Source organism: Silene latifolia, chromosome 11, assembly GCF_048544455.1.
Source record: "Silene latifolia isolate original U9 population chromosome 11, ASM4854445v1, whole genome shotgun sequence".
Taxonomy (NCBI): domain Eukaryota; kingdom Viridiplantae; phylum Streptophyta; class Magnoliopsida; order Caryophyllales; family Caryophyllaceae; genus Silene; species Silene latifolia.
In genome coordinates, this window is record NC_133536.1 from 189,218,998 (window position 1) to 189,233,169 (window position 14,172).

The window sequence follows — 14,172 nt, forward strand, 5'->3', positions numbered from 1 at the left end:
TTATTTCATCTCTTTTATGATCATTACTTTCATAATATGCTTGCATTTGAAGCCATTCACATTAACATTGTTGCCCATTTCTAGCCCCTTCTTACACATGTTTACATCTTATCTAGCTACATTTTAAACTTGCCTACCTTGTTAAGCTAGTAGTTGTGTCCTTGGTGTTAGGGTGCTCATTTGGGATATGCTTAATTTTTAGTCTTTGTGAGCTTGGTATTGCCGGAATTGCTATTTCCCGGATTTGGTTTATGAAAGAAAGAAGTGGAAAAGAAAGATGAGAAAAAGAAAAGAAAAAAAGTGAAAAATGAAAAATTATGGAAGAAATTGAAAGAAAAAAATGAGTAAAGAAATGAAAAAAAAGAAGCATGAATTGAATTGAAAAAAAAAAGAAGTTGAAATAAGAAGCTTTCATATTTTATTCATAAATTTTTAGAGAGTATTCTTATGGTTTGCATTGAAATCTCGGGTTTAGTTTTGGGATTGAGCATCCTTGCACTTGGTTGTTGCTAGCTTGACTTAGCTCCACATACCATAATTCATATCTTCCCCCTTTCACCCATTAAAAATTGCCTTCTTCTTACCCATTGGCTTCTTTTATATGCTTGCATTTTGATTGTTTTTGACTTGTGATTTAAAATGACTACCATATTAGATTGCGGGCACACTCTCATGAGTCGAGGATAGGTGAGTGCTACTCACACAAAAATCCTTTCACATATAAATGAGTAACGAGTAAATCGTGAGAGTCCAAAGTAAAAAAGATCATGCAAGGGCCGAAAAGTTCATGTGAAGTCTTTGTGCTACGCCGTCATGTAAATCTCATCCATGTTGTTGCATTTTTCTTATGCCCATGTTGTTTCGGGATTTGATTCATTGTGCTCTAAAGTTACTTGACGGGAATTGCATTTGGATGGGATGATTGTTGCTCTTACCCTTATCCTTGTCTTACATTATTTTGTGTGGTTGCTTGAGGACATGCAAGGGTTTAGCTTAACACGCATCTTTGGATTCCCTTTAAAATTTAAGACGGATTTAAGACAAAGAAGCAAAATCACCACGACCCCGATCGAGGTGTGGTGTCCCCGATCGGGGTTACCCTCCTCTTAAATGTTTACGTTTCATCTTTCACCCTTATATAAAGGGTGTTGATACAGGACCTCAAGGACACTTCTTACACACCTCATACACTACTTTCTTACCCTTATTCTAGTCCTTAGATTAGTTTTAGAATAGGTTAGCATTTCCTTTATGTTATTTACATTTCCTTTAGGATTTCAATATTGTATTACAATTTTCATTCAAGCATTTGTTCTTCTATATTCAAGTTCTATTTCCATTATAAAGGTAATCTCATTTTTAGTACTACTTTGTTATTCCTTTGTTATTTCTATTTGCTAATTATGATCACTTTATCATTTGTTATTATTCTAATTTACATTATGCAAGAGTAGTTAAATTGTCTAGGGAATAAGGGAAACCATGCATAAGTAGTTATTGCACTTGTTGAATTAGGATGTTATAATATCATTTCATTGTTTCTTTCACATGTTTGCATTGTATTGTTAGTCTTTGATAAATGATCACTATCTTAGATTAAATTTTTTAATTCTTTTTTTATAAGTCGAGAGGCATGAAATTGAATTAGACAAAGCATGTTTTAGTAGACGACCTAGCCATAGCGAGAGCTCGTTAGGACCCGTTCTATGGTTGACAATAAGGCCGAGAGGTGGTTGTCTTTAAGCCTAAACAATTAACAATTTTATCAACTCCTATGTTTAACTTGAGCATTTACATAATTTGCAAGTGTGACCCGACCTCCCTAGACTATTCCTTTATTATTGTTTTATCACAAGTTTACCAACCAAACCAAGCAATCATACATTTACCGACCTTGATAGAATTCACCCTATAACAACTAATTAATAACTCCCGTCTCCTTGTGTTCGACCCCTATTACTACATTCGTTTGTGTCTAGGGTATTTATCTTTGATTAGGTTGCGACATCCTATCAGACTCCAAAACGTTTTCAAACCCCATGGATGACCGATTTTCCACATCTAAATTTTGACGACTCCGCTGGGGAGTTGTGACTTGAAAATGAAAATGATGGCTAATAGGACTAACGCTACGATTCATTTTGCATACATACACCCGTTTTTAAGAATTTAGAAGGACCACCACACCCGTTGGATCGATTTAAATGTTTAGGAGGTGACGTCCACTATGCCCGATATTTATATCAAGAAGATACCGCCGAGGTCTTCGTGTACTTGTACATCCATATTGCACATTTCTGCTTATTGGGGCTTGGCTCAATTTGACAAGGTGGATAATTGGCATAGACCCCATTAAAGGACCGACTAACCGATATTCATATCAAGATGATACCGACGATTAATATACGAATGCTTATGTGCTTTATGAACGTCCTCCGTGTCATGTTTTTTTGAAAACCACGTCATTTGTCAAACCTTTTTCTTCCGAAATAAACCGTTTCAAAAATAAGCATGTTTTCAACTCGAAATGCTGCCAAATAGATTTTTGACCAAAATGAGCCTTTTATATCCGGCATGCTGCCCATTGAAAATCTCATTTTCAATTATCCATTTCCAAATCAATTTCGAAATGATTTTACACCAAACCATACCCGAGCATAGAGTATGTTTCGGGTCAAGTCTAATCCTGTCATGGGTTCAAGTGAACCATGTGTCTAGTCTAGAACACAACCCTAGTGGGTTACTCAAGTCACCTTTTGGATCCAAGTCAAGTGTGTCGACCATTTGGTCAAAGTCAAACCACCTAAACGTCCCATTTAGACCACCTAGGACGTTCTCCACAAGTCTATGAACCATGTTTGGTTCAATCACGGGTTATTTACACCGAGTCGGTGTCCAATTTAAGTCAGAAGGTTAGTGTGAGTCGAGTTATAGCCCTAGGTAGGCCTAAGACCCCCTCTCCACATGTGAGACCCCCTTACAAGTGAGCCACTTAGCTTATTTCCCGGGTCTAAGTCTATCTTCGAGTTAAGTTCGAGTCAAAGGTCAAGTATGTGAGTCGAGTCCTTATTTGTGCAGGGTGTTTTGATTCAAATATTGATTGGTTCGGGGTTTTTCTTGTAGAAATGCCACATCAAACCCAAAAGAAAGCCATGGAAGCTGCCATCGCTAAGCTTGGTGAAACTTTGGAGTTGATGATGACTCGGTTAGAGGGCATCAAAGCAAACGTTGGTGGGGAAGTCCCTATAGCCACCCCACCAGAGAAGTCTGAGTTTGAGAGACGATTCAAGCTCATCGAAGATCAATTGAGACTCTCTCAGGGGGAGAGCATCCACTATGAAAACTCTAAGACCTATGCTCCGGTCCAAGATGAACTCCCTAAGAACTTTGTACTCACTGACATCCCACAGTTCAAGGGAACCGAGAACCCTCTGCAGCAAATAAAGTAACACCACCGTCTACCAAAGTGCCTTACCAAGGCCTACCTTAGCAAACGAGAGTTCTACCATCTCGGTTATCCGAGGTAGTAAGCATCACAAATACCATAATGAAATGTAAATATATAAAGTATAATAAATTAAGTTACAAATTCCAAAACAAAAACTCAGCGACATCACATCCGTCCCACAAGAGAGCTCAAGCAATCACAACCTGCTAGATATCTGCTCACCGGCCATCCCCAATGGATCACCGCAGGTTTTGCAACAACAGAAAAGGGGTAAGTCAACTTCACAATCAATCATGCTATAACAACAACAATAACCATCCATCCTAATTCCTGTAACAATACAAACTCTAACCTCCAAATATCATTATCTGAGCCGTAGCCTAGATCTGCCAGGTAACATATTACAACAGGTACCCACGCCGCCAGTGGGAGACCGTAGCCTTGCCACCTAAGCCCCGCTCATCGCAACGAGCGATCCCAGATCATTAATGTGCACATCTCCCTTGTAACGGGAGCCACAAAGGGCGAACATGGGGGTGAAGACCATCTTCCGACAATGGCTTCACAATCAATACCAACAATACCAATAACAACCAATCTCCACACTAATATCACAACAAAAAAATCACACAATAACACAATAAAACCCTACCTTATTCGCAAATTCGACAGACAACAACAATCACGCACGCTAGAACTGCTCCTATACGAAATCTCCACCTAACATTCATACACAAGAATTCTAGCATCAAGATAAATCCCTAATTAAACCATTCCCCTTAATTACTTAGATTAGGGTTTATTTAATCTTAAACAAAAGTGATTAAACTGATTAGAGACAACAAGTACTTACTAAGCGGTAAAACACGGAACTACGGACTCTAAATACTTAAGAATCCACCCACAAGATGCTAGGATATGATTAGGATGATTAGGGAGAAGATTAGAAATGTTTTTTGGTTTCATAAAAATGATTAACGACGTGCTTAGCGAAATACATTACTCCCTTATTATCCCAATCAAACGGCGGAAATAACCCATCAGACCGGGTACTCGGTCGAGTACCTGACGTACTCGGCCGAGTACGCCCTACTCGACCGAGTTCCTCACAACTCGGCCGAGTGCACCCAAAACAGTAGCATGTCTAAAAGCACTCGACGACTCACTCGGCCGAGTACCGCTTACTCGACTGAGTTCACTGTGCGAGAATTCTGTGGTATTACATATAAGGTCCTAAAAGGAGCACCTTGCCCTGAAAAACGTGCATGCCAGTATGCTATATGCTATTTTTGCCCAATCTCTAGAGGAACACCCAAGGGCCTGGTTCTATTACTTGTATCTCAAGAACTACCCTACCTTTAAAGACCTTACAACAAAATTTTGTAAGCACTATGCTGATAACTTAGAGATCCAAACAATAATGAGGACTCTCGAGGTTATGACCCAAAGGGATAAAGAAGGGTTCACTGAGTTCTTGGCACGCTGAAAGCGTGAAATTGGCCAAAAAGCCCAACGAAGTCGATATGGTGGACAAGTTTGTGAAAAACCTCCAACCCGCCTACCGTAATGAATTAAAGTACCAAAACTTTAGTACATTCGAATATTTGACCCGTAGCGGGAGGAAAATTGAAGATGACCTCCGCGCCATTGAAGCTGCCAAACCAAAGGGATACCCTAGAGCTTCTTCCTCTAAGTCAAAGGCACCTGCTATTGACAATCATGTGCAAGCCACCAGTCTTTTGAGAGGAACTTTTAAAAGAACACAAAGTTTCAGTCCGAGGGTGTTTACTAATATTGGGTGTACTTATGCATATGCTCTAGAAAGAATTTCGGCCCAAGGGAAGTTAAAGTCCATTGGCCCAATTCCTGAACCACCGTTGGAACAAAGAAACCGATGGTACAAACCTGATGCATATTGTGCTTGTTGGGAAATGTGTCCTCAACAATAGTGCGATCATATGATTTAAATATCATTATTAAAATCTCATTTTAAAGAATACAATTGGGAAGTATTTATACTCAACCAATGGTCAACATATATCGGTAATGATTGGGTGACTAGAGTTTGACATTATCTTGTCGTGTGACGGTGGTGATCAATTGACCCCCTAGGTCATACCTATAGGGCAACACTCTTAATTGATCATTTAATTAATCGTATAATGTTACGAGTTAATTAAATTACTTGAAAAAAAATTGACGACGATTTTGGAAGTAAAATTTACGTATCACATTGAAATGTGATTAAATGAGATACTGATCGATAATCAAATTGTATCATTACTCGGATGAAATTATTGTTTAAAGAAACAAATTGAAATTGAATGAATTATTATAAATACAATCTGTTGTGATTTAAAATTGGTAAAATATTTTGGTACAAGTAATTATGAAATTACTAAGTCAATTTATGTATCTGACGTATTTTTAATAATACGTTGATTTTTAATATGTTAAAAATACACAACAAATTTATGTAACATATGACATGTGACATATTGACAATTGACAAAAATAATATGGATCCCATATTATCATATGTGCCGAAAATGGGAGGTGTTTTAAACAAATATTGTGTTTGTTTAAATTAGTGGTAAACATAATGATTGTTTGCTTTAGTAGCCATGCAACCCTATTATGTATTGTAAAGAACAACACTTGCATGCATTGGCTCCCATTTAGCCCCCCTTCCACCCGGTTTTGAGAGAAAGAAAACCACTTGGTTTTTCTCTTAATTTTACCTAATATACAATAATGTAATTGTATCATTTCATTCATTCATTCAACTCATCTAAAAAGTTTTTAGAAAGATAAAAATACTTCCTCTCCTATTCTCTCCCAACCGGTTTTGGGGATCAAAAATACCAAATTATTTTGGGTCATTTTTCACAAGATTAATATTGTACTAGTTCATATAATATTAATTTTATTAAGAGTAAGCTTTGGGTATTATTCCTAAGGAGAGATCCTACACTTGGATCTTGTTTCTTCCATTCAAGGAAAGCTCAAGAACAAAAGAAAAGGATATTTCTTTTGAGCCCATAAAACCGAAATACCCATTGTAAGAATAATGTTTCTTTCTCATTTTATTAATTAGTTTGCATGCATAAGATCCATCTTTAATTTTATGACAAATTAAATTTAAACATATATGAGTATGTTAGTGTATATAGATCTACATTTCCTTCAATCGGTATCATGAGCCATGGTTGTTTGCATGCAAATCGGTTAAAAGTTTTTCCGAGTTATAAGAATAACATATAAAACTTGTAAAATTTGTGTTATTATGAGATATCACGAAATTAATTCATGCATGTTAATATTTCTGGTCCTAAAATGTTTTAGGATATTTTGGTTAATTTTACGGATTTTTATTGTTCATATTTTACTATAATGGCATTTAAATATGATTTTATGATTAAAAATGTCATTTTCGGTCTAAAATTTGCTATACTTCGAATTTTCCAGTGATTTTTGGATATGTTGTCACATATATTATTTTGAGATAACCTGTAAATTGTCATAATTTTTGGACTTGTTATGCTCGAAAAATGGATTTTTCATTATTAAATTCGGATTTAGGTGAAAAATAGGTTAATATGAGTTAAATTTCGAATCTGGTCATAGAAATTTAGTATGTTGTCACATGCAATGTTACAAGATGTGTGTAAAATAATTGGCTATAAAGAAGTCTTTTTGCATGATTTATGGATTTTTGAAGAAAAAATTGCATGAATAGTGACTTTATTAGTGAAAAATTAATAAAACATAATCTATGACTTAGGAAAAACGTCTAAATGTTTCCTTTTATTATCTTTTTCAGATCTAAAATTGAAAAGTTAATGAATATAATTTTTCCATGTTTTTATGATTATTTTAGTTAAAACCGATAAACCGCAACATTGTTTTTCCGGAAAATTTTCGAATTTTTTAACCTAAGTTTTTGAACATTATGAGTGTCATGGTATTTTTCCAGAATGTTCATGAGTTTAAATTTCAAATTTCAAATTTATTTGAAATTTTGTGATTTATTTGAAGTTTAATAGCTTATTTTTGATTTTTGGACTATTAATGAACAATTTTAGAAATATGAGTTAATTATGGTCAAATAATTTGTGATGACTAAATTTTGAGTCCTAAGAGGTTAGGGTAATTAACTTATGCATAAATATGAATTTATGTAATTTTTGTGATTGTAAAATGTTGAAATCACGCAAATCCGTAAAAACCGAGTAATATACGATATTGGCTAATTAAAGGCGATTTAGCATAAAATTGAGCATGTTCATACATATTATAATGCTGTATTTTCTTTATGATTGTCATAATTTTAATTTATGTAATTTTGAATTATGTAATTTTTACTTAGTATGGCCTTAGTTTTTTATTGGTATTACCCGAAATGTATGGGAATATCAATTCGGTTGTAATTTTATTGTGATCTCGTATCACCGTTTTGTAATTTAATAGATTTATTTTATTTTAGTTACAAATGTATAATAGGAAATTATGTAATTTATTATGTAATTTTATTCTTCTCGGAGTTCCCAAAGAAGGATTTCTTCAAGAATGGCGATACATAAAGACGGTGTTACCTCGAGATGCGTGTCACAACCGAAGTTCAAGGGACCAATGGAGTTGGTTTCCGAAATGTAATAGTTAAATAGTTTTTCTATTTTAGGAAGGCCATACTAGGATTTATTTTATGCTTGCATTTTATTTATATGTCACACGCATCGCTAAATCGCCATAACTAAAACATGCATCATCTTCTTTCATCGATTTTATCGACCGTGTCAATTAAAACTATCGTAGTTCACCGCTTTAGTTCACTTAAAACGTGATAGATAATAAATTGACATGACCTCTCCCTAAAACAATTAATTGAGACATAGCCTTACCAAATAGTAGAAACCATGAAAACCTATTTCGTGAGGGAGTGCACTCGGCTACCCCGGGGTACAAACCTTGTTACGTAGGGGAAGTGGGTGATAAATGTCTATCCACCGAATTCATGTTGATGAGGGTTTCATCGGCTACCCCGTGCCTAAGTTGATGTGGGTTTGGATAATGGACACATTTATTCGAAATTTGGATTGAACTCAACAAAAGTTATTGATAAGGGTTGCATCGGCTACCCCGTGCCCTTGTTGATGTGTTTTGGGCTATAGATAAACATTAGAGTAATTTTATCGACCAAGAGTTCTAAAAGTAGAATCGATTAAAAGGTTAATCCACCGAGTTATATTGATAAAGGTTGCATCGGCTACCCCGTGCCTAAGTTGATATGAATTTGGGTCTTGGAATCATTTATAATAGTTGGGTAGAGGTCACTATATAAATGTTCATATCTTGTTAATTTGCAAGTATGATTTAAAAAGACAAATGTTAATATTTCCTTTTCCTCCATATTTGTAGTTCTTTACAATGAATCCATCAAATGCTACCGCACCAATAACTATTGAATCTTACCACAATGTTCTTGACGACATTTGCTCCAACAATGATTTCGACACCACTAGAGAACTTCATTTCGGGATAGGTTCGGATGGAAACCTTAACTTCATCACTTCTTCTAAACCACCTAATACTACTAGACCTCGTGTGAGTCCGTCTTAGGAAGACTACCTCATACAATCTATAGGGTCTTTGTCTCTGGAAGATAAAGATGCCAAAGCTAGTGGGAGCTCTAGCAATCAAGTTCTTGCTTCAAAGGGCAAGAGGTTCAAGAAGAAGGGAAAGAAAATCAAAAACTTCAAGCAAGTTAATGATGAGTGCCATTATTGCTATGGCATGGGACATTGGCTTAGGAATTGTCCCGTATATTTGCGAAATATAAGGGAAGGAATCATCACTCCGAAAGGTAAAATTCCTAAAGAAATTTATGTTATTGATATAAATTATACTTCCACTACGACATGGGTACTAGATACCGGTTGTGGTTCTCACCTTTGTAATCATTTACAGGGTTTAAGAGATGTGGAGAGGCTTAACAAGGGAGATGTGGATCTACGCCTTGGAAATGGAGCTCGAGTAGCGGCCGAATCCAAAGGAACTTATGTTTTAGCTTTGCCTAACGGATTTGAGTTGTATTTACATAATTGTTTTTATGTGCCTACGCTCTCTAAAAACATTATTTCAATCGCCATGCTAGACATGGACGGTTTTCGTTTTGTCATTAAGAACAATCGTTGTACTATTTCTAGGAATGATTTGGTTATTGGCCAAGCTTCTTCCATTAATGGCATTTAAATTTTAGAGACCTCAAATCCGACTAATGATATCTATAACATTCAATCAAAGAAACTCAAAACAAGTGACCCAAGTGAAGCGTTCATTTGGCATTGTCGATTAGGTCACATAAACGAGAATCACATCAAAAGATTAATTTCGACTAATGTGATTACACCATTTGATTATCAATCATTTGGTACATGCGAATATTGCCTACTTGGCAAAATGACTCGTAATCCTTTTAGTGGTAAAGGGACACGAGCTAGTGAGCTATTAGGACTCATACACACCGATGTATGTGGACAAATGAGTATCGCCGCTCGTGGTAATTATGACTACTTTATAACCTTCACCGATGACTTGAGTAGATATGGGTATATCTATTTGATGAAACATAAGAGTGAAGCGTTTGAGAAATTCAAGGAATTTCAAAACGAAGTAGAGAACCAATTGAACAAAAGGATTAAGGCACTACGATCCGATCGTGGTGGGGAATACCTTAGTCTTGAATTCGATTCACACTTGAAAGGTTGTGGTATTATATCACAACTTTCTCCACCCGGAACACCACAACTCAATGGTGTTGCCGAAAGGAGAAATCGAACCCTACTTGATATGGTTCGATCCATGATGAGTCAAACCGAGTTACCGAACTCGTTTTGGGGATTTGCAATCCAAACTGCAATTCTATCTTTAAATAATAGTCCCACTAAAGCCACCGAAAAGACTCCATTTGAAACATGGAAAGGAAGAGTTCCTAATCTATCCTACATGAAAATTTGGGGATGTGATGCTTATGTCAAGACTAAACCCGACAATAAGCTTGCCCCAAGATCCGAAAAATGCATCTTTGTAGGCTATCCTTTGACCTCTCGAGGTTACTACTTCTACAAACCTCAAGATAACAAAGTGTTTGTGTCTTGCGAGGCTGTCTTCTTAGAAAGAGAATTTATTTCTAAGAGACAGAGTGGGAGAAATTTTGAACTTGATGAAGTTCAAGAGACACAAACCGAGGTAGAGACGCAAGAAGAAGTTCCTTCGTCGTCTAACGCGGTTGTACCTCCTCCACTAAGAAGGACGGGCCGAGTAATTCACCATCCCGATCGATATGTGGGACTTATCGAGGAAGATGGAACACTCGATGTGTTGCTTATAGAAAGTGACGAGCCCGCCACCTACAAGACCGCAATCTCTAGTCCAAATTCCTCCTTATGGGTTGAAGCCATGAAGTCCGAAATGGATTCTATGCATGAAAACCAAGTTTGGGACTTGGTAGATTTGCCTAAAGGGGCAAGACCCCTTCAATGCAAATGGATATTCAAAATCAAGAATGGCATAGAAGGACATGATGATGTCTACAAAGCTAGGCTAGTGGCAACACTAGTAGAAAAAATCCTATTGACATCGCCACAAAAACATCGGTTTTAGTTGAAACGATGTAAATGTTCATAAATAACATCGGTTCTTATAAAAACCGATGTAAAACATGTAGATTTTATTCCCTTACATCGCTTATTTTAAAAAATGATGTCCAAAAATATTTGTACCATCGATTTTAACATAACTGATGTAAATGTCGTGTCATTAACATCAGTTTTAAATAACAGATGTAAATTAAAACCATTCTCAATTAATAGACAAAAAACTACCCTAGCTTATTATTTCCCACGACCGACGACCCTTCACTTTCTCATCCTCGCCTCTCCATTTACACAAACCCTAAACTCCAAATCAAAAAAATCGATACTCACATTCACTCCCCTTTATCTCACCACGGCACCACCCTTCTCCTCCCGCCACACCGCCATGCCACCGCCAACAACCACCAGGTCGTCCTTCCCCCTTCTCTTTCTTACCTCCTGTCATTCCTTTCATCGGCCTTCTTCTCTGTTTCTCACTTCCGCCGCCTACGACCCACCACGACGCCGTCTGTCGACGACCCGCCCATCAATGTCCTTCCGCCGTCCGCCGCCTTGCTCCTCCTTTATCTTTTGCGGTCAGATTTCCGATCTCACTCTTTATTATGTGGTTCCTAAATTACTCATTTTTCATGTTTATTTGATTTACCAGTGGGAAGGATAACATGCCAAGTGAAGATGAAGCAAAAAGGCTTTCACGCTTGCTCAAGAATTGTGAATCTCGAACCTTTAAAGACAATGGCACACTTTTGCTGGTACGTTCTCTTTTCTCCTGTAATTATTGAGAGGAGGTTGATCCCAGTTGACTGTCAACTGAAACTGGGAACATAGATTGTATTACGGACATTTTTACTTAGTTCACTATCTTAAACAAGAAGTATGAACTTGTTTGGTTTTCTTGTAATTCTCAGAGTAGTATAATACTTATCAAAGAAACCTGGGATTAGTAGTAGTAGTCTTATCGTTATTTCATTATCGAAAAGTATTAAGAAGAATACATGGGTGTTTCTTATGTGTTGCTTCAGTTAAATACTTGAAATTTGAAATCAATGTATCCTACGAAAAGAAGCTACACGAGGTTACTCGGGGTAGAGTAAAAACTGGTTTTGGATAGAGTACAGACAGTGCTACATTATTTTGGATGTTAATGTGTACTGATGAAATGGTGTGTATTCTGAAATAGGAGGATGGCATTAATCTACTAACAGTCATCAAAGCCACCAACAAATATGGCCGTTCAAGGAGCCTTGATTTTGTTACTGACTTTGTCCCTCCAAGTCTGCAAGAATACAAAGTTGATTTTGATAAAGTTGCCGGGTAATGAAACTTGCATTTACATTCTTTGAAATAGACGATATATGATCGCGCACCAAAACTTTTATAAGATGGTATGAGTCTTTTCAAAGTCGGGTTAACTAGAATATGATCGTACTAAAACTTTTATAAGATGGTACTGCAACATTACTGACTTTGGAATACCATGCGCTATTTCTGCTGATATTTCATATCTACCTGCATGTGAGTATTCTTTGCTGCCTACAATTATAGTTTCTACTTGCCTTTTTACTCTTCTCTGTATCACTGGCTTCTTGATTGTATTAGACATGTTTTGATTGATAATGAGAGAGTCTTTGTGATGCCATTATCATTGTAAATTGTGCTCTCTATTAATGTTCTCTAATGTAAAATCTAGTATGACAGGTAAATTGAACCAACCAGGATCCCTTGGTTTAAACATTGTGCTAGAATTAGCATCTGTTCGTAAAAATATTACGTCCTCATGTAGGTTCTTAACCTATGTTACTCCGACACTTCAATTAACTGCCTTCGACACTTCAGTTTAGACCACATAATAATTCTCTACTGATTGTCTGACGTTTTAGTTTCAAACAAGTTAATGTTGAGTTTAGAACATAGTCGTCCCTCACGATTTTACGATTGCAGTTGTTTGCTTTGGTCTTTGGATAAAATAAATCGGAAGACAAGTAAATATTCGACAGACTTTGTTGGTGCCTTACATATTTTTCGGTCTCGTTTTTCGGTGATGCTTATCGACTAACGTGCATTTGTCTTACTTATCCTTATCCAACGACTTTTTACATCTGTAATGTTGTCTTTTGTATACACTTGCTTGTCTTTGTTGTGCGATATCATTCCGATCAATTTAAATTATCGACTAAGTTTTTCATCACGGGCCATCTCAAACTGTCTCTGTTATGAACTAGATCGATTTTCAAACCATGGTTGTAAATCTGGTGTTGTCTTATTGGATACACTTGCTTGTGCTAGGAATATTGGTTAGGTCTCTTGGAAGGCGACCTCTGTGCATCTCTGTCCTCTGAGTTGATTTTGCTTGTTTTCTCGGAAATTTGTACTCCGTATTTGTTAACTGTTTGTGTTTTATGACAAACAGGATCCTTTGGTTTAACATTGTGCTAGAATTAGCACCTGTTCATAAAAAATTTACCTCCAAATGTAGGTCCTTGACAATTGATCTGTTATCAATTCAGAGGACGTCGACATTACCTTGGAGCTTTGTTCATGCTGTTTTGATTCTATAAAACATGTTTCGGGCTAAAACTCCCCGTAGTTTCGGCGGTGAATAAGATACTATACGGTGTATGTTTATGTTGTTCAAACCTTTTTTCTATTTTACACCTCGCCCCTTATCCTATGTTGCCATTATCCTTTCTTATTGCATGTTAGATTTATCCATCTTTATCCCTATTTGACACTAAAGGTTTATTTACACATGATCCATTGTGAGCGATGCTTGGAAGTTACTCCTTCATAATGTAAGGAGCTCATATATCTTGGAAGTTATTGCATGTCTGGGTTTCATTCAATTAGCTTGCTAGTATATGTTGTACTATACTAGCAAGCTAATTAAATGTTAGAAAAAACGTGTGGTAGAGTTAGAGAAATAGACGTTAAGGTATTTGCTTACATTTTCGAGTGCTTTGCCCTCGAAAGGTGGGTGAATATAATGCTTTGAATGGCACGATCTCGAAAGAAGGTGGAGTGATCACAACAACACCAACTTGTCCCCTTACTTTTTCTCGAGAGTCTTGA